We start from the raw sequence: 21,754 nt of genomic DNA on the forward strand, positions 1-21,754 counted from the left end.
CTAGTTTATGACTACTAGATTTAAAAAGCACCATACTTTACTTTTTGGTGTCACAACATCACAACATCATCAACATCTATCGTTTTTTGAGTACTTATTCTAAGAGAACACTGGGCTAAGAGCTGAGGGTGTAACTCGGTGGTAGAGCACTTGCCTACCATGTGTGAGGCCCTGGGTTCAATTTCCAGCACCCCAAAAATAAAAAGAACACTGGGTTCCGGTCTTTTTATGTGTTCCTAATTCAATCTTCACTACAACCCTATGAGGCATGCACTGTTGCTGCATCTCTGGGAAATGAGATACTTCATCTAACTCATACAGTCTGATTCTTAAAGTCATGTATGCTCTCATGCACCAAATGGTTATGAAAGGTCGCTGCTTTGATAATGTTATCATTTTGCCAGCTTGATTTGAAAAAGAAGATGGTAGAAATATGGTCAACCCAAAAACGGCTTTATTGTGCTTTCTGGCATAGTGCTAACAAGAATAGCATAAGCACATTTCGTACATCCTACACTCCTGAAAGACACTGTTAATGGATCTTGGCATCATGATTTTTTTCCTGAGCCTATTTCCATGTAGACTCCCAATTTTCTGGATCAAAGTTGCTGCCAATCAAAGAAAACCACTCCTAACACATAGGAGTTGGCACATGAATGAAAATATGTTTATTAATCTGAAACAATCAGCTTGATTACTGGTAGAAAACTGAAAATATGGCACTAAGTACTGCAAAGAGATGGTTAACCAAAAGGGAACCCCATGACTACCACACTTAACATTCCATCACAGGACCAATGATTCACCTCTTCTTTAGGCAGGATCACCCCAGTCATCAAGCAAACTGGACAGGTGGCAGAAATACAGAAGACACATGCAGGATGCAAGAAAAAGTTAAGGAAATACTTCCCAAATTACCTGAAAATTTTCAACAGTTCCAGCCATACACATAAACATAAACCCACAAACTATACACATAAACATAAACCCACAGCCTATACTCATATGATTAGCACGATAATTTATTTTCCTTTTTTTTGTTGCTGTTATTTAAAAACAAAAACTCCTAATCATAAAAATATGCCTTTAATTCAGCATGTTTCAAATCATATAACCTCAAGAGGAAAGATATACTTTCAAGACTTAACTATGAGAACTATATCAGATTGCTAAACAGGATATATTACTTTACATGTAGATTACATAATTATATATGTAATGCAAATATCTACCAAAAAAGGGCTTTCATATAAATTTTTATAAAGTAATAGTAAAATACAAGGCTGCACTGCAAAAGACTTCAATAATGCCAAGAGGGCTGGGGGTATAGCTCGGTGGTAGAACACTTGCCTAGTATGCATGAGGCCCTGGGTTCAATCCCCAGCACTGCAAAATAAACTAGAACATAAGTTAAAAATATTAAAAAGAACATGGACTAAAGGTGCAAAGTAAAATTATTCCCCAATTTTTAAACTGATGATACTCAAATTAAGCATCTAGACCACAGAAGAATAATTTATGAAATAACTGATTCACTTCTATCTGTAGCAGACAAGCCCATGTTTTCTTTGCTTAAAGGGCTATACCTCCACTGCAACAGACTCTTAACTGATGAAAATGTTTAACAAGTAATTTTCTTTTTTAAAGTATTTTGTAAAAGGGTCATCAGTATCATGCCAAAACAGCTGTAAGATAACATTTAGGCCTTATAACTTATAAATAAACATTAATTAACCAACCTTTTAATTATCTTTTCTAGCTATTATCCCTTCCAACTATTCCCCATACATAACTTAATTCACTCAGAGAAATCATTACTAAAATTGGTGATTAAGATTAATTGAAAGTCAATATTAAGTGGGTTTTTTTGTTATTTTAATTCAAATTAATAAAATGCTTCAGAAAGTACAATTAGCTGCAAGTTAAACAAGTGACCATTTAAGTTCATAATTTAGTAACTTTTCATCTATATTATATGTAAAAAAAGGTCATTTGCCATAATTAAGATAGATATATTGGGGGCTGGGGTTATAGCTCAGTGGTAGAGAGCTTGCCACAAATATGTGAGGCACTGGGTTCAATTCTCAGCACCACATAAAAAATTAATAAATAAAATAAATAAAGATATTGTGTCCATCTTTAAAAAAAAATAGATATATTGAAAAGATATATCAGGCAGACAGCCAGGACTAATATAACCTGGCATGAGTCCCCCACGTGTGAATGGAGTTGGGGGGTGGGGCTCAAAATTTCTTAAGCTACAGTTAAGTACACATCCATAATTTCTATGTATGATATAGTGAAAAATATATGTATCACATTCACAGATCTCATTACAACCATTCCTTTCAAGCTTATCTCTCACCTAACAGAGTCAGTGCCAATACAACAAATTGTACAGTCTGATATTTTAGCTGATGTATCTAGAAAAAAAGATTAATGGCAAGGCTTCTAAAATACCTTTAATACTAAATAATCTAGAAATAGCACTTAAGTCCATAGAAATGATTAAGATCTCTTAGAAGATATAAAAGAGAAAAGATCTAGAAGCCCGGAACTAAGCCCTGAAGGACCACCAACACTGAAAACTATGTATAAAAGAAATTAGCAAATAGAATGCAAAGAAAACTAGCTAAAAGGTCGAAGATCAGCAAAAGCCAGTACTATAGAATCCAAGAGGGTTTTAGATACAGCATGTGAAAATGATGGCTATCATTACCTTATGCTAAAATTTATCTTCCCCTGTAGACTACAAGCTCCTTAAGGGCAGGGACAAGTATCTAACTGTCTTCAAGTTTAAAACCTGTTGCTGGACTCAAGGGTTTTAACAATTCTACTGCAGAAGTTGGGGCTTTAGTTAGGGTGCTTAGCCAAAACATTAACCTACAGTCTTTAACAGAATTACAAAGCGGGGTTGCAGGGAGTTATTAGGTAAAAATCTCACTGAAACAGAAGTAAAAGGCTTACAGGGATGATTCTTCACCATGATTGGAGCAAGCCCCCTTGACAATCAACCCAACCCATCCCCCAAATAAAAAAACCCAATGCAGGATTAGTAGAATTTTTACTGTTTTTATCTCAACAATGTGGATAGTTTTGAATTATAAACTCCCCTCAGAAATTTACCTTCTCCTTAGGTTTTCCTCCCTAACATTTGAAATGACCACTCAGACACAAAACAAACTGATAACCCTTGCTTTTATATCCCCAAGCACAAGGCAGGCAAGCCTGTAAATACTTCAAGACTGTGTACAATGTCTTAAACTGTAGGGTACCAAAAGTGCTGTCTTTTGGACCAAAAGTAACATGAGAATTACAAAATCTGTCTATACCGAACAGGGGCAATCTTTAACCCCAACACGTATAAGCAGCTCCAAAGACCCACTTGAGAAGGATCAACATAAACTTTCTGTCCACGAAAGGCCCCTTCCCTAAGTGCCTGTCACTGCCAATACTATCTCTTACAAGAAGGTCACATCTATCAACAGTGTATGACCATGTGAAAATATAATCATTATTTCAATATAATTAAGGAACATTTTTAAAAACACACACATCCAAAATATGAAGGAGGGTAGGAGAGGGGGTATATCCTTTAATAGGGAAAAAATTATATATTTAAAAGGCAAATGTTATATATCATCAATTTTATAACTAAGAAGAGATAATCTTTTTCTAAAGTCAAAGAACTTATAATGAACCTGGATGTTGAACCCAGGTCCACCTAACTCTAGGGCCTTATATTTTCTTTTTTTGGGGGGAAGGGTGTGGGGTTAAGAAAACTTTGATATAATAATTGATAATAATCTTGACATATAATAATTCTATATATTTATGGAATACAGTATGAAAATTTGACACATACATATAATATATAATGATTAAGTCAGGGTAATTAATATTTCCATCTCTTAAAACACCCAAACTCTTTTCCTCTATAAAAAGTATAATAAATGGTTGTAAGCTATAATCAGCCTACTATGCTGTAAAACATTACAACTTATTCCTCCTATGTAACTGTATTTCGCTACTGATTATCTATCTCCCCTCTTCCCTATCCTTCCTAACCCATAGTTATCACTAATCACCTCTACTTCTGTGAAACCAACATTTTTAGCTTCCACCTGAGTAAAACATGTGGTAGTTGTCCTTCTGTGCCTGGCTTATTTTAACTAACTTTCCAATATCCTTTCGAACTATTTCCTATTAATACATGTAACTTAATTCATTCAGAGAAATCGTTATTAAAATCGGTGTTTTAAGTTAGTTGAAAGTCAATCTTAAGGCTTTTTGTTATTTTAATTCAAATTAATAAAATCCTTCAGAAAGCACAATTAGTTGAAATAAATCCTAAAAACTTTGGCCTTACCATCATCATATCTTAACCAACTACTATTCAACCTTCCCATCAGGGAAAGGTACCATGTGTACAAAAATATATGGAGAGGGGGGCTTGTTGTTAATCTAAAAATAACGGATAAAATATCTATAATACAAAACATAAAAACTGTAAACATCTGGAGATGAATATCAACCTCCCAGCCTAAGCATAGTCATAAGAACTATTTTCTCCTTAATATGTTTTTAAATTTTAATTGATATATAATAATTGTATGTTTTGTATATATTTATGGTGTATGATATTTCAACAAATGTATTCAGTGTACAATGATCAGATTAGAGCAACTGGCATATCCATTACTTCAAACATTTATCTATACTGAAATGTATGATTAATTGTTGTCAACCACAGTTACCCAACTGGGCCACAGAACATTCAAATATATTCTTCCTATACAACTGCACCCCAGTGCCTGCTAGTCATCCTTTCTCCATCCCTCTCTCCCTTCTGCCCTCCCCAGCTTCTGGTAACCACTAACCTACACTCTACTTCCATGAGATCAAGCTTTTAATTTCCACACATAAGTGAGAACATATGGCATTTGTCTTTCTGTGCCTGGCTTATTTTACATAACATAATGTCCTCTAGGCTCATTCATGTTGCCACAAATCCTGGGTACACAGCCAAAGGGAAAGAAATCAGTATGTTTCGGAGAGAGATCTGCCCTCCCATGTTCACAACAGCCAGGACATGGGATCAATGGAGGTGTCCAATGGCAAATAAATGGATTAAGAAAATGTGGTATATACACATGGAGGAATACTATTTAGCCACAAAAGAAACTTTTGTTAAGGAACAGATAACACATACTCTGTATTTTACATGCATTATTTTTAGTATTTCCCATAGGAGATATTAAATCTACTTTGCAGATGAGGAAACTAACTCATCTAATTGAGTAATTAGGTAATTTACTCAAGTTAACGCAAAAATAACTAACCATCAGTTGAATCCAGGTATCTCTGACTTCAAGTCCTCTACTTTCCCCTTGTTGCTTCATTTTCATTCTGCCTCTGGGCACTTTATCTACCTATCTCTTTATCCCCACCCCCCTCTGAAAAAAAGCAGCTTAATATCAAGAAGATGCTTTCCAACAACCAAGCCTTTACACAGTCACAAGCACCAACTTAATTACCCCAACTTATTTCACTAACAAGATTATTGACTTACGCCTACATAAGCAAAGGAAATGGAAAAAATAATATGACACCACAGGATAAAAGATTGAGGTGAAGGAAAAAAACGTAAGGGCTGTGACAAAATGAAAATTTTACCTGTTAAAAAGAAACAAATCAATTCTAAAACCTCAGGTGAGAAAGAGTTACCAAACCACCTTTCCTGGCTCCAACCAGGGGTTCCAAGGATAAAGGATGAATATAAAGATCCACAAAATGCTTGTGAAAAATTTCTTATTCCATGTTTTTGTATTGATGCAAATCTAAAATTACCAACATATGAATATACTGGATCATATGGATGACCATTATATTGCTGATAACTCACTGCCTTTTAATTTTAGTACTTCGCTTTTGTTCTTACCACTGTCTTAGAGACTAGACTTATTTTAATTTCTTTGGTATCAAGTCTTCAGAGACAAGGTTTTCTGTAACTTTTTAAAGAAAAAATGCAGGGAAACACTTGAAATGCCTTTGTATAGCTGAAAGTAGTCTTGGTGAATTCAGGAGAACTTAAGCTGGGCAGACTGTAGATAGTCAACTTTCTTACAGCCAAACAATGTCACATGGTGGTGTTAATTTAAATCTTATTGATTTTGTAGTTTTGTTTATATTTAGTTAATAAATCTTTTAGTTTTATAGGTCCTAATGAAACAAATCTTCCTGCATTGAAAAGGAATCCAGTAACATACTAAACTGACTGCTTTTCATAGGGGCTATTACTCAAGTTAATTTTCCCCATTACTTACATAATAAATACGGCTATAAAATGTAAACTTAAAAAAATCATTCATATACAGGTTTTGTTTTTCAAAAACTTCACTGACAAATCAAATTAAGGCTATAACTGTTGGTTCTAATTGAGACTACAGATATGGGACAAAGATGAGCCATCTCTTGCCATATACTGTCCAAATTCCTGATGCAATGAATTGTGAAATATACTAATATAAAACTGATGTTTTGCTGGGCACACACCTGTAATCACAGCAGTTTAGGAGGCTGAGGCAGGAGGATGGAGAGTTCAAGGTCAGCTTCAGGAACTGTGAGGTGCCAAGCAACTCAGCGAGACCCTGTCTCTAAATAAAATACAAAATAGGGCTGTGGATGTGGCTCAGTGCAGTGCCCCTGAGTTCAATCCCCAGTAACTGCCGCCACTACCCCCTAAATTGATGTTTTATGCAATACATAACCAGAATAAAAACTAATAGCTTTTCACATAGTAATAAGAGCTTTAAAGCAAAAGAGAAACATCTCAGGAAGACTACCTAGAAACCAGAATGGCATCAACTCACAAAATGATTCTGATGCATAAGGATAAATATAAATCCATCAATTATTTATCTAAAAATATTTATAGCAGCAGGATCTGTAAACAGATACACACACACATACACACACACACACAAACACACACACGCACGCACGCACGCTCTGGAGATATACAGATGCTACCCAACTTACAATGGGGCTACATCCATATAAACCCAACCCAAGCTGAAAGTATCCTGAATTGAAAATGCATTTAATATACCTAATCTCCCAAACCTCATCATTAGCACAGGAACAGAACCAGTTGTTTCGGCTTGTGATCACACAGCTACCTGAAAGCCGGGGCTTGCTTTCTTGTCCAGCATCACAAGAAAGGATCATACCAGCCCAGGAAAAGACCCAAAGTCAAACTTCAAAGTACAGTTTCAACTGAGCCTGTTCCACTTTCATATCGTCATAAAATTAAAAACCGTAAGTCCAATTTTCATAAATCAGGGACCTTCTACAACAGTTTAAATTCTTGGAACTTACAGATTAGATATATCACATTGTCTTCCTATATGCTTTTAAATTTTTTCCCCACAAAACAGCTAGCCTTTCATGGACATAACCAACAATTCAGATCACATCAAAAGACAGACCAATCTCACAGTACCCAGGGCTGTGTTCTTCTATAAAAAGGAAGCAAAGACCAAATCAAAATCCCACAAAGGCCATGTGCAGTCTGTAGTGTTAAACATGCTTTAGTTAACTACAGCACATAGTAAGATTTTGGGGTTCTCATTTCAGACTATAAATTCAAGGCATGCGTAACTAATCTTCTTTGTTTTTTTTCTTCATAAAGGGTCAGGTTAAAGAACCTTTTAAAGATACCATTACAAATATGCTTAGTAGATCTTTTTTTCTTCACTAAAGTTAAGATTCTGGGTCTCAGAATTGGCAAAACAAGTAAGGTCACTAGTAAGCTGTTGTTTTAACAAGATTTATTTCTGTCTAGGTGTGCTACAGTTTAAACAAACACACTATCCCAGTGACTAAAATAATTTTAACTGCTTCTTTTATTAAAGCATAGTCAATTTAACCTTTCATAATATTATTATCAGGGTTCTAAAATTATTCACACTTTTCTATTTGCAGCATTTTTCTATTCAAATTTCCTATGATTCCAAAAAAGAATACAAATAGAGAAAAATATTCTACAAAGTATTTTTAAATACAGGGGAATGTTTGATCTTACATTGTAAAAGAATAAAACAGAAAATAGGGAAGTTTATGGTCTTTTGGGCAAAAGATCACAGTATGTCTTCATTCATTCATTCATTCATTCAAGCAACATGGTCTTGCTATGTTGCCCCAGGCTGACCTTGAACTCCTGGGCCTGATATATTCTCCTGTTTCAGTCTCCTGATTAGCTGAGACCACAGACACAAGCCACTGTGCCCGGCTCCATCTAGCATACTGCCTTTGTACACAAGGTACTCAGCAAGTGTTTGCTAACTGATAACATACTTATTTCACAGTCATTTTTTAAGTATAGCCAATAAAAATAATCAAGGCTACTTTCTGTCTTTCTATAACTGCAGCAAAAAGAACAATGTTTTCAAAAGCAGTAACAACAAAAACTATCCCTCTAATTTTCTTTTGAAAAGATGGAAAAAGATGGTGATGTGTTAAATACTGTATTCTATAAGTGCCAAAATAACGAGAATAAAACAATAACCTAAATTATAGATTAAATTGCATTTATCTTTTGTCTCATAATTTCAATTTTAGCACATATTATATGGCAAATTTTCAAATTTCCTTTTTAAAACATGACACAAATAAAGAAAAAAAAATCTCATCACTAAATACCAACCTATTAATATTTTAAATAAAATATACTGTAAAAGTCAGAGTTCCAAACAAGAACATAATAACTTCAAACTGATAATACTAACCTCCCATTATACAAAGTAACAATATCTGGGAAGAAGATATACAAGAAAAACTGACTTAACAGACAGCTCATTGTTCCTCTCTTCTACATGGTCTAGAAGCCAGTGTAGCATCAGAGCCTGAATTAGGAAACTTGACCAACTTCCTGGATCTCCCAGAGACTCAAGGACAATATGTAACATCTCTAGGCCTCAGTTTGCTCAGTGACCAAAGGAGAGACTAGGTCCTGATTAGGTCTAAAAATTCCACAGTCCTCAAAGAGCCACGGGGATTTAAAGTGTGAGCTCTATTTGCTTAATTGCAGGTACAATTATTTCCCTAATCTTATACTGAACACTTTACAAGTTTCAAACTCCAGACAGACTTCCTTTCTCTTATTTTATCTTTATAACAATTCTGGGAGCCTGTAATTATGACATGCATTCAGCAATGCCAAAAGGAAGGCTGGTGAGGTCACATGATTTGATGAAAGCCCCTCAGCCAACAAAACCCTAGAAATCAGATTTTCTGACGCCCAGCTTAGTGCTCACAAGAAATTTCCAGAAAAAGCTAGAAGAGCTACAAAATAAATTATATACCAGTAAGAAGAAAAATGAGGAAAAAGTGGTATTATTTTTAAATGGATATATTTGTTTCTTTAAACCACAATGCCATATGTCTTAATTTTTCTAAGATAACACAATTTTAGGACTTCATGTTTCAAGATTATTTTCACGAGTACTAAAACAAGAAAATCCCAGTGACTTAATATGTTATCAAAATTTTATCAAGTTTTCCTAAATTGATGACTGATCCTTGGTGGAAAAAAGGGTTTTTTGGTGCAGAAAGTTTGGGAATATTTGTAGATAAACAAAGCACATAAGTGTTTTAGTTTAATGTAGCAGTTTACAAATCTGTTGATCATATACATTTCAGACTTTTAAAAAGTACTAATTATCATTCTAAAGCCTTTTTATTCCAATGAACAAAATCACCTTGAAAAATACTTCTTTAGATTTTTAAAAGGTATTCATTTCTAAAATAAAAAAATTTGTTTTTCCTTACTTCCCAAACATACATTTTCAGATTTTATGTAAAAGTTGAGATACCTTACAACCTGTACTTTAATACAGCAGTGCTTCTTGTTTCTTCTGAACAGTTGTTAATCTAATGTTGTACTTTACTATCAAGAGCAGCTTGGAATACAGACACAATGGTAAAAAAAAAAACTTCTCTTAATCTTGGTGACAGAAATGATGGCATAGTAAAAGATCTCCTACAACACCCATACTAAGTCACAAACCCAAACTGACACTGAGAAATCTGAGAGCCCTCAATTCAGATGAAGTATATACTCTGAACATGTATTGGCAAAAACAGGTAATTAGGGGGACATGCTCATCAGAGAAATAACATTCGAAACAATCTTAAGCTATTATAGGGATTGGTGTCTAAAACTGGGAGTGAACATTTGCAGGTAATGGAGTAAGTCAAATTTCTTAATCTCTTCAAGTCCAAAAGGAATTAGACATTTCCAACTCTCCTCCAGAAAACCATGAACTAGCTCCCTAACACAAACTAACCTAACACACTTTCTTTTCTACTTCCATCTAATAATGTTTGGCAAGTCCAAAAATACTTTCAAGTGCTTTTGAAAATGTAAGGCAGCTTAGAAACTTGAGCTGTTTTTAGTAAGGGTATTTTAGAAGTGGTATATAGCTTACCACTTCGGGCAAAGAGGTATGACTTGTCACTGGTAATAGGGGTAACTTGGGAAGCTGAAAAGAGCTATTTTAAGAAAATAAGAGAGTCTGGGTTCTAGTCTCAAACTTTCCCTTTCCTCTCACATATATGAAATTTAAGGCTTATATAATACACAAATCAAGTTTCTGTTTAAAAGTGATGGGATTAAACAGAATACGTTATATGTTAGTTTTCAAAGGTATATGAAATTATTTAGAATCAGTCAATGTTAGTTAGCTAAAAGATTTTAAATATTTCAGTTCCTTCCTAATCCTCAAATGCTTACATAAGTCAGCCTCCTTCCCCATTATATCCATTTTAGAATTTAGAAGGTAATTCTGTTAATCAGGCCATGAACAGTTCTGAGATAAAAAGTAAATTTCAAAATCAACTTCCTGTCCACAAATATATAAACAAGTCATATTTTAAAGTATAGAATAACTAAAAAAGACTCACAGCAGGCTATCAAAGTTCAGTGTGCTTCACCAACCTATAGTTATTCTATTTCTGGCTACAGAGTAAAATTATAAAGTGACCTCTCTACAAAGGAGTTTAAACTCATTTAAACTAAGGATAGATTAAGTGCTAGATTAAGGAATAATACAAGTCTAAACCCACTAAAGAAAATACTAATGAACAGCATTTTCTAGAAGTTCACACTGGAAAGATGAAACTACCTAAACTTTATAATAGGCCTCTAAGAAATAACTAAAGAAATCTATACTTTGAGATTGCTAAAACTGGAACAAAAAAGTTGAAACATTTCTTTATCTATGGTTCATTTCAAGTAAAACTCTGTGAACTGAAAATTTTGAAATTGTTCTTTAAGTAAGGAAACAAACATCATTCATTTCCTAAATGTAAAATATAATTTAAAAAATAAAACTGGAGCTAGGTTTGTGACTCAGTAATAGAGCGCTTGCCTAGCATGTATGAGGCACCAGGTTTGATTCTCAGCACCACATATAAAACAAAATAAAGGCCCATCAATGTATAAAAAAAATTTAAAAAAAAATAAATCTAATGGAAAAGATTGACATTTAAACATTCTCAAAGTATTTTTCATCAACAGTTAAGCTTTTTTGTAAATAATATTAAAATTGCATTACTGTACATGTGAAGAAGACTGGCCTTTTTTAGTTGTACAAGGAAGGATATGCCTATTAAACTTTGAGAATTATATCACTTCCTGTTGATGTTCTCTTAAGGCCAACAACAAAAATGTAATCCTGGTCTGAAAGCAATGCTTTCCAGCAGGCATTTCCTTTTACTTCTCATTTTAACTAACAGAAGGAAAGAAATGATAAATTCTGACATGGACTGACACCCATCACTTCTGCATACTTGTGCTTTTCCATTCAAAGTCGTAACTAAATCTCCAATGTGTTTGATAAAATATTGTAAAGAAGCTTTGGAGTGCTGAGGAGGGTAATGCATTGTTTAACAATCACTTCTTGACTCTTATGGTTTGAGAGATATTTGACTTTATGCAGGCCTGATAATCTAGTTTGTCAATTGTAGAAAAGTCCTTCCCTCCGATTTCCCCCCCACCCCTTTTTGTCTTTGGGCTATCTTATTGGACATTTAATACCTTTGATGAAAGAAGGTGCTGTGAAAACAATGTAACATTCCAATCTTTACTTTACTAGTTTCTTTACTAGTCAAAGCAGAATAGAAACAAAATGAGAAATCTTAGAGATACAAAAGAAAATGTACTACACTAAAAATGGATGTGTAAGAATGGTGCCATCATGAGTAAGTCTTTCAATGTCCATGTCTTCTGAATTATAACAAGATTAGTAGTTATATGTACAAAAGAATAAAATAATTGTTGGGAAAGTAAGAATGAATATCAAATATTTTAAATATCTTGGTTCTATATTTAATAAAAAGGGAAGTTGCCTACAAAACTTGATCCTGTAAATAAGTACAAAAACATCTTGTGATTATTCCCTTCCTCCCTGTGTGAAGAAAGGGAAAGGAGTAAAGGAAAAGAAAGCCATGAGTACACACTCACTAACCAAAACCACAAGAAAAATAATCTAAAACCAGACTATAGGAGGCAGGAGGAAAGTGTGATTCTGGACATAAAAACTGATTTTGCAATACCAGTAGGGCAAACCCACATGCCTGCCACAAGCCTCATTCAAAATCTAGTGGTTTCAACCAGGCCACACAGCTGGCAGCCTTGAACACTCTCCAAACAAAAGCCTGGACAGTAAGGGAAATGGGCTCAGGACTGATTCGAGCCCTAACGTGATTATGACGACACACTGACCTGCTGGGGTATGACATGATGATCAGAAACTAAGTTAAACAGAGGACTTTAACTTTTATAGGAAAATCCTAAAGAAGCATTGCTTTGAATAAGGGCCTTTTTTAGTTAACAATGCTAATTCTTTCTAGGGAGAGTCATCCCCATGACACATGACACAGGGAGAACTCGGCAGCATCTTACCTTCAGAAATGATCTTGGTGGACTGTGTGAGAACCATGAGAATCTAGTTTCCTCTCAAAGTCAAAGGAACATATGGTTGAAAAGAAAGTCTTATTAGATTTGGAGATCAAATGTGGCTAACCAGGTCTCAAGGTGCTTTAAAGCTGCTTTACCCAGGTGCTTCTACCCAGTTCTGGAGTCCCACCCCACCCCACTCCCATGAAACAACCTGGACCAACTCCAGGAAGGCAGACACCTTCCCTCATAAATCCCAAATGCTGTATCTCAATCCCCACAGAACTCTAATGCAGCACTCTGGTTTTGTTTCCAGATGATTTAAAAAATTACTCGTCCAGACCCTGCAATCTCACTTCAAGGTGTTTACCCAAAGGATTTGAAATCAGGTTGTCAAAGAGATGTGTGCATTCCCACATTCACAGAAGCGTTACTCAAATGGACACATAAGTGTCCATCAACAGATGAATGGATTGAGATACTGTGACACATCTGCACAATAGAATACTACTCAGCCTTTAAAAAAATCTAAATATCACAAGTTATCACTTAAATATGGAATCTAAAACAATCCAACTAATAGGATCATAGAGGATGGGGTAGGGGATAATCATCAAAGTACATTCTGAAACAGAAGGAACATTTTGTGGGTTTGTTTTTGAGCTCTACAGCATAGTGTGGTAAATATAGTTAATATTATATTGTACCTTTCAAAATTATTGAGAATAAATCTTACATGTTCTCACCACCTATCAAAAAAGGATGTTTCTGAGGTAATGGATATGTTGACTGATCATTCTACATTGTATTCATAAACCACAACCACCTACAAATATATAAAATTATAAACTGTCAATTTACAATAAAATTAAAAGTCAGGAAGAAAGAAAACTACTCATCCAAAGGAGATCTGAATAGATACCTGAAGAGTGGGTGAGGCGACATCCATTTCCTTCCTTGAAGAGGAAGTACCTTCCTAAGACACTCTTCACCAAACAGGAAGCAAACCCATGTCCTTTCCTATGAGCTTTGAAGGATTCTATTCTTGTATCAGGAATGCTTTCTTTTTCAGCTAGATTATATTTTATAAATGTGAAAACCTAGATGGTGTTTCCGTAAGTTATACAATATACAGCTTCTTCTTCTCTCTCTTTCTTTGTAAATAAAACTATCTACAAACTGTCAGGAAGTTATTTCATCACCACATCACCTAAATTTAGCACCAGCAAAATCATCATGTTTGCCATTAAATCTAGGTAGACTGATACTACAGCTCAATATTTCTGGCATTGTTCTTACTGAAATCTGCTTCATTTGTCTCTAGGTCTTAGTCAAGATTATTAATATGAGTTCATTCCTTTTATAAAGATTTACTGATGTTTAAGATAAACAGTAGTGATTACTGTAACACACATGACATAGATAAATGTTATGAGCTTCCTTTTCACTAAGAAAGTAGTATTCATCCAAATACAGGAAACTGAAGATCTCTACATAAGCAAGACACTAATTATTGTATTATGATATGCAATACTGTAAGAGCATTATGAATGTGCAGTAGTATTACTCAAAATGTTAATATCTAGTATCAATATTTGAGTTTCAGTTCAGACCTTTCTCCAGTATGCCCATTCCTAAGACATATTAGGAATTTTAAGACCCATAAATTTTGGTACCCAACAAACCACAGCTCAAATATTAACTTCTGCTATTTACCACATGTGTGATCCTGGGCAAGTTAATTAACTTCCCTTGACCTTAGCTGCTTCATTTATAAAATAAGAACAACACATATCTTATGGAGTTTTTAAGAGAATAAATAAGAAAATTATAAAATACCTATGGAAGACTGTAGCTCACAGCAATTACTGTAATAATTGTTAAAGTTGCAGGGATCAACCAACTTTTACTAAGATAGCCAGAAAAGTGAAATACTCAGGACTTTCAAATATTTCACAGCATCTATTTTAAAAATGTTTTTAGGAGCTGGGTATAGCTTAAGTGATAGAGTGTGTACTTAGCATTCATAAGGCCCTGGGTTCAATCCCCAGCACTAAAATTAGAAAGTAAGAAAATAAAGGTGTTTTTTAGTTTGGTACTTCCAGGATCCAAAAGTCCAGATAGCATCTTCTGTCATAAGTGAATTAGGTTATCTTCTATCCTATCAAGTAGTTACTTGACATTTTAAGAGGCAAGTAGGTATTCCATCACGACTTAAAACACTAGGACTGCCAATTACTGAATCAGATTTAGCTAATACATAAACTACTCAGGCTATGCTAAACACCCTGGGAGGCTGCGTCAAATTTTTCAACAGCTAGTCAGTTAGTATTTATTGAGTCCACTGAGTGTCCAACTGTGTACTGGAAACTTGGCACACATATCAATGATCAAACACAATCCTCAACCCCAAAGCATTTGTCCCCCAAAGGAAACAAATAAGCAAAAGAGAAATTGAAGGAAAATGTAGTATATTTTAGTATGGTGGTTTTCTAAAAATGGTTATGCAGGATGATTGTGAACAAATGATGTTAATTAGTAAAGCTTCTTTGGGTCACTGAGTTTTGCTATGTTTTAAAAATGGGAGAGTGGGGCTAGGGGTGTAACAGTGGTAGAATGCATGTTCATCATGTACAAAGCCCTGGGTTCAATTCCCAACAGGATGAAATTTTTTTTTCAGGAAAGAATAAAATTAAAATAAAGGAATATAATGGGTGACTAATAGATGAGAAGGAGTTTATTTAGAACAGTGAGAAAGCCTGTTAATGCTGGATGAAACATAAGTCAGTTTCACTGTGAAAAGCAAAATTATCTGGGGGTAGGAAAAGAACAAAATTAGCAAAAAAGTTATTGATATTAAGGGTGATAGACTTATCTGGAAATTCAGCAAAAAAAATTAAATGATTACCTGATATATTAAGATCTTTCCTAATTATTCACAGGGAAAATCACTGTTTCTACAAACAATGGGTAAATTATATTGCTGATTATATGTTTATAATACTGCCTCACTCAATAAATACTGTCTACCAAACTATCTTTAACCTTTCTGTCACTTGCTATGAGCCTGTGTGCTTAATTTCTGAGTTTTTAAGGAAACAAAAACAGCAAAATTCAGACCCCAAAAAAGGTCCAAAATTTAATATGTACACATACCACTATTCAATACTATATAATAAATTAACACAGTGATAATCCTGATAATCCTTGATCTTCAGTGGGGATGAATACGCTTCCCTCAACAGTTTGGAGTTCTGCTTCCTAGACCCTGCCCCTCCCCACAACCTTGGCTGGTCCCACATTCCATTGCTCTTCTCTCCCTCCCCAAATCTGCCTTAAGTTTTAAAGGAATCTATTTGCCAAGCCTGACATACACATGCCTAAAATACATATTCTTAGGACAAAATACCAAGTAAGCTGGTGATTATTCCACCACAAAAACTATTTTCTCTATAGTATCAACTTATGCTATCTAAATCCAAAAGGATATGGTAAGGTTTGATTTATCGATTTTGTTCAAAATCTACTGAAAACTTTGATTCATTCACTCACTCTATAAATTCATCAAGTACCATGTGCCAGACGGTATAAAATAGTTGTATTAATATTATCCTTACCCATATACAAGATGTACTCTAGAGATCAACAACCTTGAAAAGAAAATTAACACCCTTTCTTAGTCACTCCAAGTAGATATTGCTGTCCCTGGAATTTGCTCCAGAGATGTTGAGTCTTCTGCTTCCAAATTAGGCCTCATATCTGAAGCAGCTCTTTCAAACAGTCAATACGGTCTTTCTCCATTTAATGAAGATCTCATTCACTGTTATTTTCAAAGTTTACTTCTTAAGATTATAAAATAAATAAATGTTCACTGTAGGAAACTTGGAAAATAAAGAAAACTTAAAAAAAAAAAAAAAGAAAAAGATGGGAATGTTCACCATGCTTACCTAATGAAGTAGTTACTTGTATTTTTGTATTGTATTTTGTATTTGTTTTTTGTATTTTGTATTTTTGTTTACTTTCTTCCATGTTTTTCTCCCTTATTGTTAAAGATGACTAAATATAACAATTCACTACTCAATTATTCTACCTTACCACTACTGTTGTTGCTACCATAAGAATATGGCATCATAACTTAACCATGTCTTTCTTCTCAGTTATACGGTACTGCTTCCATTGTTTCACTATTTAAAGAAACTATATTATAGAAATCTTTGCACATAAATCTTCACATGAAGATATGATTAATCTCCAGGCTTTCCTAGGTTAACATAGAATCAACTGTAAGTTTTATGATATGTAAAGCCAAAATTATTTTCAGAAAATAATAACAATTTACATGAGAGTGGTTTCTGAAAATGCTTTTAATCACAACTCAATTAATAAAGGGAAATCTTTATTAATTGAGTTGTGTGGGTGGAGATGGGAGGGGAGGGGGGATAGGAAGGGCAGCAGAATACAACAGACACTAGTATTGCTATATGTATAAATGTGGCTGTATAACCAATATGATCCTGAAATCTGTACACGTGGAAAAATAAGAATTCATACCCCATTTGAATCAAATGTATAATATGTCAAGATCATTGTGTTGTCTTGAGCAACCAATCAAAAAAAAGGAAATCTCTCATTCAATCAAACATTGTTATTAATTTGATTTAAAAAATGGTATTTAGCTGCAGTTTTCATTTCTATTATTAAAGACTTTATTCTTTATAGAGGCTAAAATGGATCTTCGTTTCCCCAGCATGAGTGAATGAGTGATATGAATGGCCTATTAACATGGCTTGGCATTCTGGTTTTTCTGGACAAAGCTTTGTCACCTTTACCTCATCATCTCATAAACAGAGGCCATTACCACCACATTCTAAGCAATGACTACTCTCCCTGGGACACACCTACCATTCCAGTAGCAGAGACAGTCCAAATGGAGCCACCAGGAAACCAGTCCATATTACTACTCACCTCCCCACAACTGGCAAGACGAGCCTAACACCAGGTTAAGGTTTAACAGACTTCCACCAAAACTCCTACGATCTTAATGATACTTTTCTCAATTCCTCCTAGTACCTATAATACAGTTCAGCACAGTACTATTTTGAAAGAAGCCTAGTACTTATATCACAAGTATATAAGTACTATATATATATATATATATATATATATACACACACACTATATATATATATATATATATAGTATAATGTGACTCTGTGTACATAACACATATAAAGTACACATACTCTGATCCTTATTAAGTTCTCTCACATACATGTGAAAAAATACAGCTTTCCATTGCTATTGGTTCAAAATAGTGACATCAATAAAATTAATAAAAATAAAGCCATAGAAAAGGACCCTTCCATGTCTCTCTTTCCCAGGTATGCTGCACAGGCACACTTGCACACATGCACACAGCTGCACTTAAATTTGGAGGATGTGTCTTTTTATAAAATATGTTAAAAGGAATGTTCACAAGAGGAAAAATAATAGCATATTTTCAATTTCTTATGTTTAGCAAGTTTTTAGTTTCTTATAAATGAAGAATCATGAAGATTGTTAATCATAGCTTCAATGAGCCAATGTCAAAGACTGTAAGCAAGTGAAATGTGCTTGTCCATAGTGCAGATTCATCCCTCAACACACTGGCAGCTCTAAGCTCTTTCCTAACTCTCATAATCATCCAGAAACATAAAAGATGAAATAGGAAAGATGAGAGACTACTTAGCTTTCACTAGTTTTAGACTTTAAAGTAAGTTTATGGTCCCTGAACATTAACTTAGAAAAAGCAGTAATTAACCTTAAAGAAAGAAAAACTCTCAGTTACTTTACTCTGGTTTTAATAAATAATGTATTGGGGGGTGGGGTTTCTCTAGAAATTCCTCTTAGATAGTGAGCTACTGATTGCCCTATCTCATTCCTGTCCCAATAGTACTTTACCAACAACTAACCCACCTTGTTGCTTTTGCTTAAGCTTTCCTTGTCTAACTTCAAGGTTCTCCATTCCTAATGCAAGGCATGTATACATTCTTGAAGTATGCTCAAGGAGATGAATACAATGTGCTTGTGTCATCTCTTTCCTTACAAAACAGACACACATGAGCAGTCTTCAAATAAACAATCTTTAAATGAGAAACAATCTTGCCTTAAATTCATTTGCATAGAATGATGGTATTATTTAAGGATGGTATTATTTAAGGAATACTCCTGAAATAAATTAAGTACACCTTGTAATAGAATATTCAACAGAAAACAAAACTACAGTATATCTCCTCTCCTCAAAAATGCTTACAAACATTTACACATGTGTGAGCCCTGGCATTTCTGTAAAATTCATAATATACTATAATCTACTTAAACACTATCCAAAGAATACCATAAAGCTTGCAAAGTCTCAAAACTACTTTAACTGATTGCATTTCATAGATATTTAAGTAACTCTTCAACACATCCTTTACAATTAAAAAAATGGTAGAATAAATCATAATACTGATGGACAAAGTTAATTCAGTTGAAAGCCAACCAGTTAAACAAAGTAACAATACAACATCACCTATGACTGTCTTCACAACTAAATACAACACCCAACTAAAACATAGCCTGCTCAATTGTGTGAATAAATTTATCTGGATTTCCAGCTTTTACCCTTACTAGAAAAAGCAATCACAAAGTGGATAATACAACTAAATACTGACACATTAATAGAGTTTAAAGAACAGAATGAAGATCTAAACAGATAGGAAGGAAGGAAGGAAGGAAGGAAGGAAGGAAGGAAGGAAGGAAGGAAGGAAGGAAGGAAGGAAGGATGGATGTACAGATGGACAAAAAGACAGACAGATAGGTTCTTAAAGCTGTATTACTTACCAAGTGCTTCCAACAATCCCCAGTCCTTTGGGAAGCAATTTTAATGAACCAGTTTCATGCATCCCAGAGGCTCAACCCACATTTCCTGATTTCTATGACAAAGATTGTCATTAACCTACCAAGATCACCAGGAATGCAGTACCAGTGTGGCCACACTTAAATAAACCTCTCATCTACTTTGAGCAAAACAAAAACACTGTTAAACTGGTATGGCAAGTTATACAACTTTGCACTATTATACATTAGTTTCAGATGAGACCGCCTGACTAATCGGCATACCTGAAGCACATACAGGCAAGTTGAACATGCGTAACTTGCACTGAACTTGGGAAAACAAGAACTAATCAATTCAACCTATTTTTAGCAGAATCATTATGAGATTATGTAAACTGTTTGATGAATAAAATTCTACATAAAACTCTATAGATTATATGTAACTGCTATATTTCAATGGGGGGAAAAACCCACTCTTGATTTTTCAGTTATAAAAGTCTTTACTGGTTTCTTCTAACAAGACAATTTGTATGTTCCTATACGGTACCTTTGTGACATTCCTGTATAAAATTTTTCTATTTCTCTGAGTCACCTCTGTAGGCATTGATAAACTGGATTCCTTAAATGAAGATTCTTGCCATCTCAGAGCTGGGGACATAGCTCAGTAGTAGTAGTAGTAGTAGTACGCATGGGTTCCCTAAGTAAGGAACTAGGTTCAATCCCTAGCACTGAATACAAAAGATCTTTACCATCTTAATTTCCTTAAGTAAAATTCTAAACAAGTGGTTTCTAGAATACTGAGGAATATATTCCATTCCTTTAGGATATTTTAGGAAGAACTTTGCTAATATCAGTGACCAAACAAGTAACCCAGACTGGCCTATAAAAACAGCAATAGATGAAAAAAAAAATCAATATTCAAGACTATGAATATATCTATTAATCTGTATACATAAACAAGAATATACCCTTCAAATTAAGTATTTTTAATTATAAAAATGTAACTTCTAATATGCATATCCCTAACATCAAACTAGACACCCTACCACCAGAATAATCAGAATTTAAAAGAGAACAAAACTAGGACTGGCAATAACAATAAATAATAGGATTGTGGAGCAACTAGAGCCTCTAATAATATTTTGTTGATGGTAAACTGGTGTAACCACCTACCTGGAACACTGATAATACAATTGTCCCTCAATATCTGAAAAGGGCTGTTTTTAAGATTTCTGTGAATACCAAAGTCTGCAGATGCTCAGGTCCCTTATATAAAATGTTGTAGCATTTGCATATAATCTTAATTCTCATATATTTTAAATCATCTCTAGATTACATATAAACCTAATATAATATAAATGCTATGTAAATAGTTATACTACATTATTTATAGAATAAGGACAAAGAAAATCTGTACACGTTCAGGACAGATGCCATTTTTTTGTTTCAAATATTTCTGACCCACAGTTGGTGGAATCCATAGGTAAGAATGCTGGCTGCACCTACTATCACTCAATATACATTATTTCCCAAACCTAACAGTTTTAGAGAGTTAATGCTCACTAACAACATGTATAGTAATGTTCATAGCAGTTTTATCCATAACAGCCAATACTGGGTATTAATCAAATGTTCAACAGGATAAATGTTAATATATTCATAAAATGGAACCATATACAGCAATGAAAAGGATCTATAGTATGCTACAACATGAATGAATCTCACAAATATAATGTTCAATAAAAGAATCCTGACACAAAGAGATTACATTTTGTATGATTCAAGTTTTATGAAGTTCAAGAACAGGTAAAACTAATCTGGGGGGATAGAAATTATTTATGGGGATCAAAGCACAATAGAGATTAACTTTAGGGAGATATTAATAGGGACATAAGACAGAACCTTCTGGGGTACTGTAAATACCCTATGTATTTG

This window comes from Marmota marmota, unplaced genomic scaffold (assembly GCF_001458135.2).
Source record: "Marmota marmota marmota unplaced genomic scaffold, marMar, whole genome shotgun sequence".
Lineage (NCBI taxonomy): Eukaryota > Metazoa > Chordata > Mammalia > Rodentia > Sciuridae > Marmota > Marmota marmota.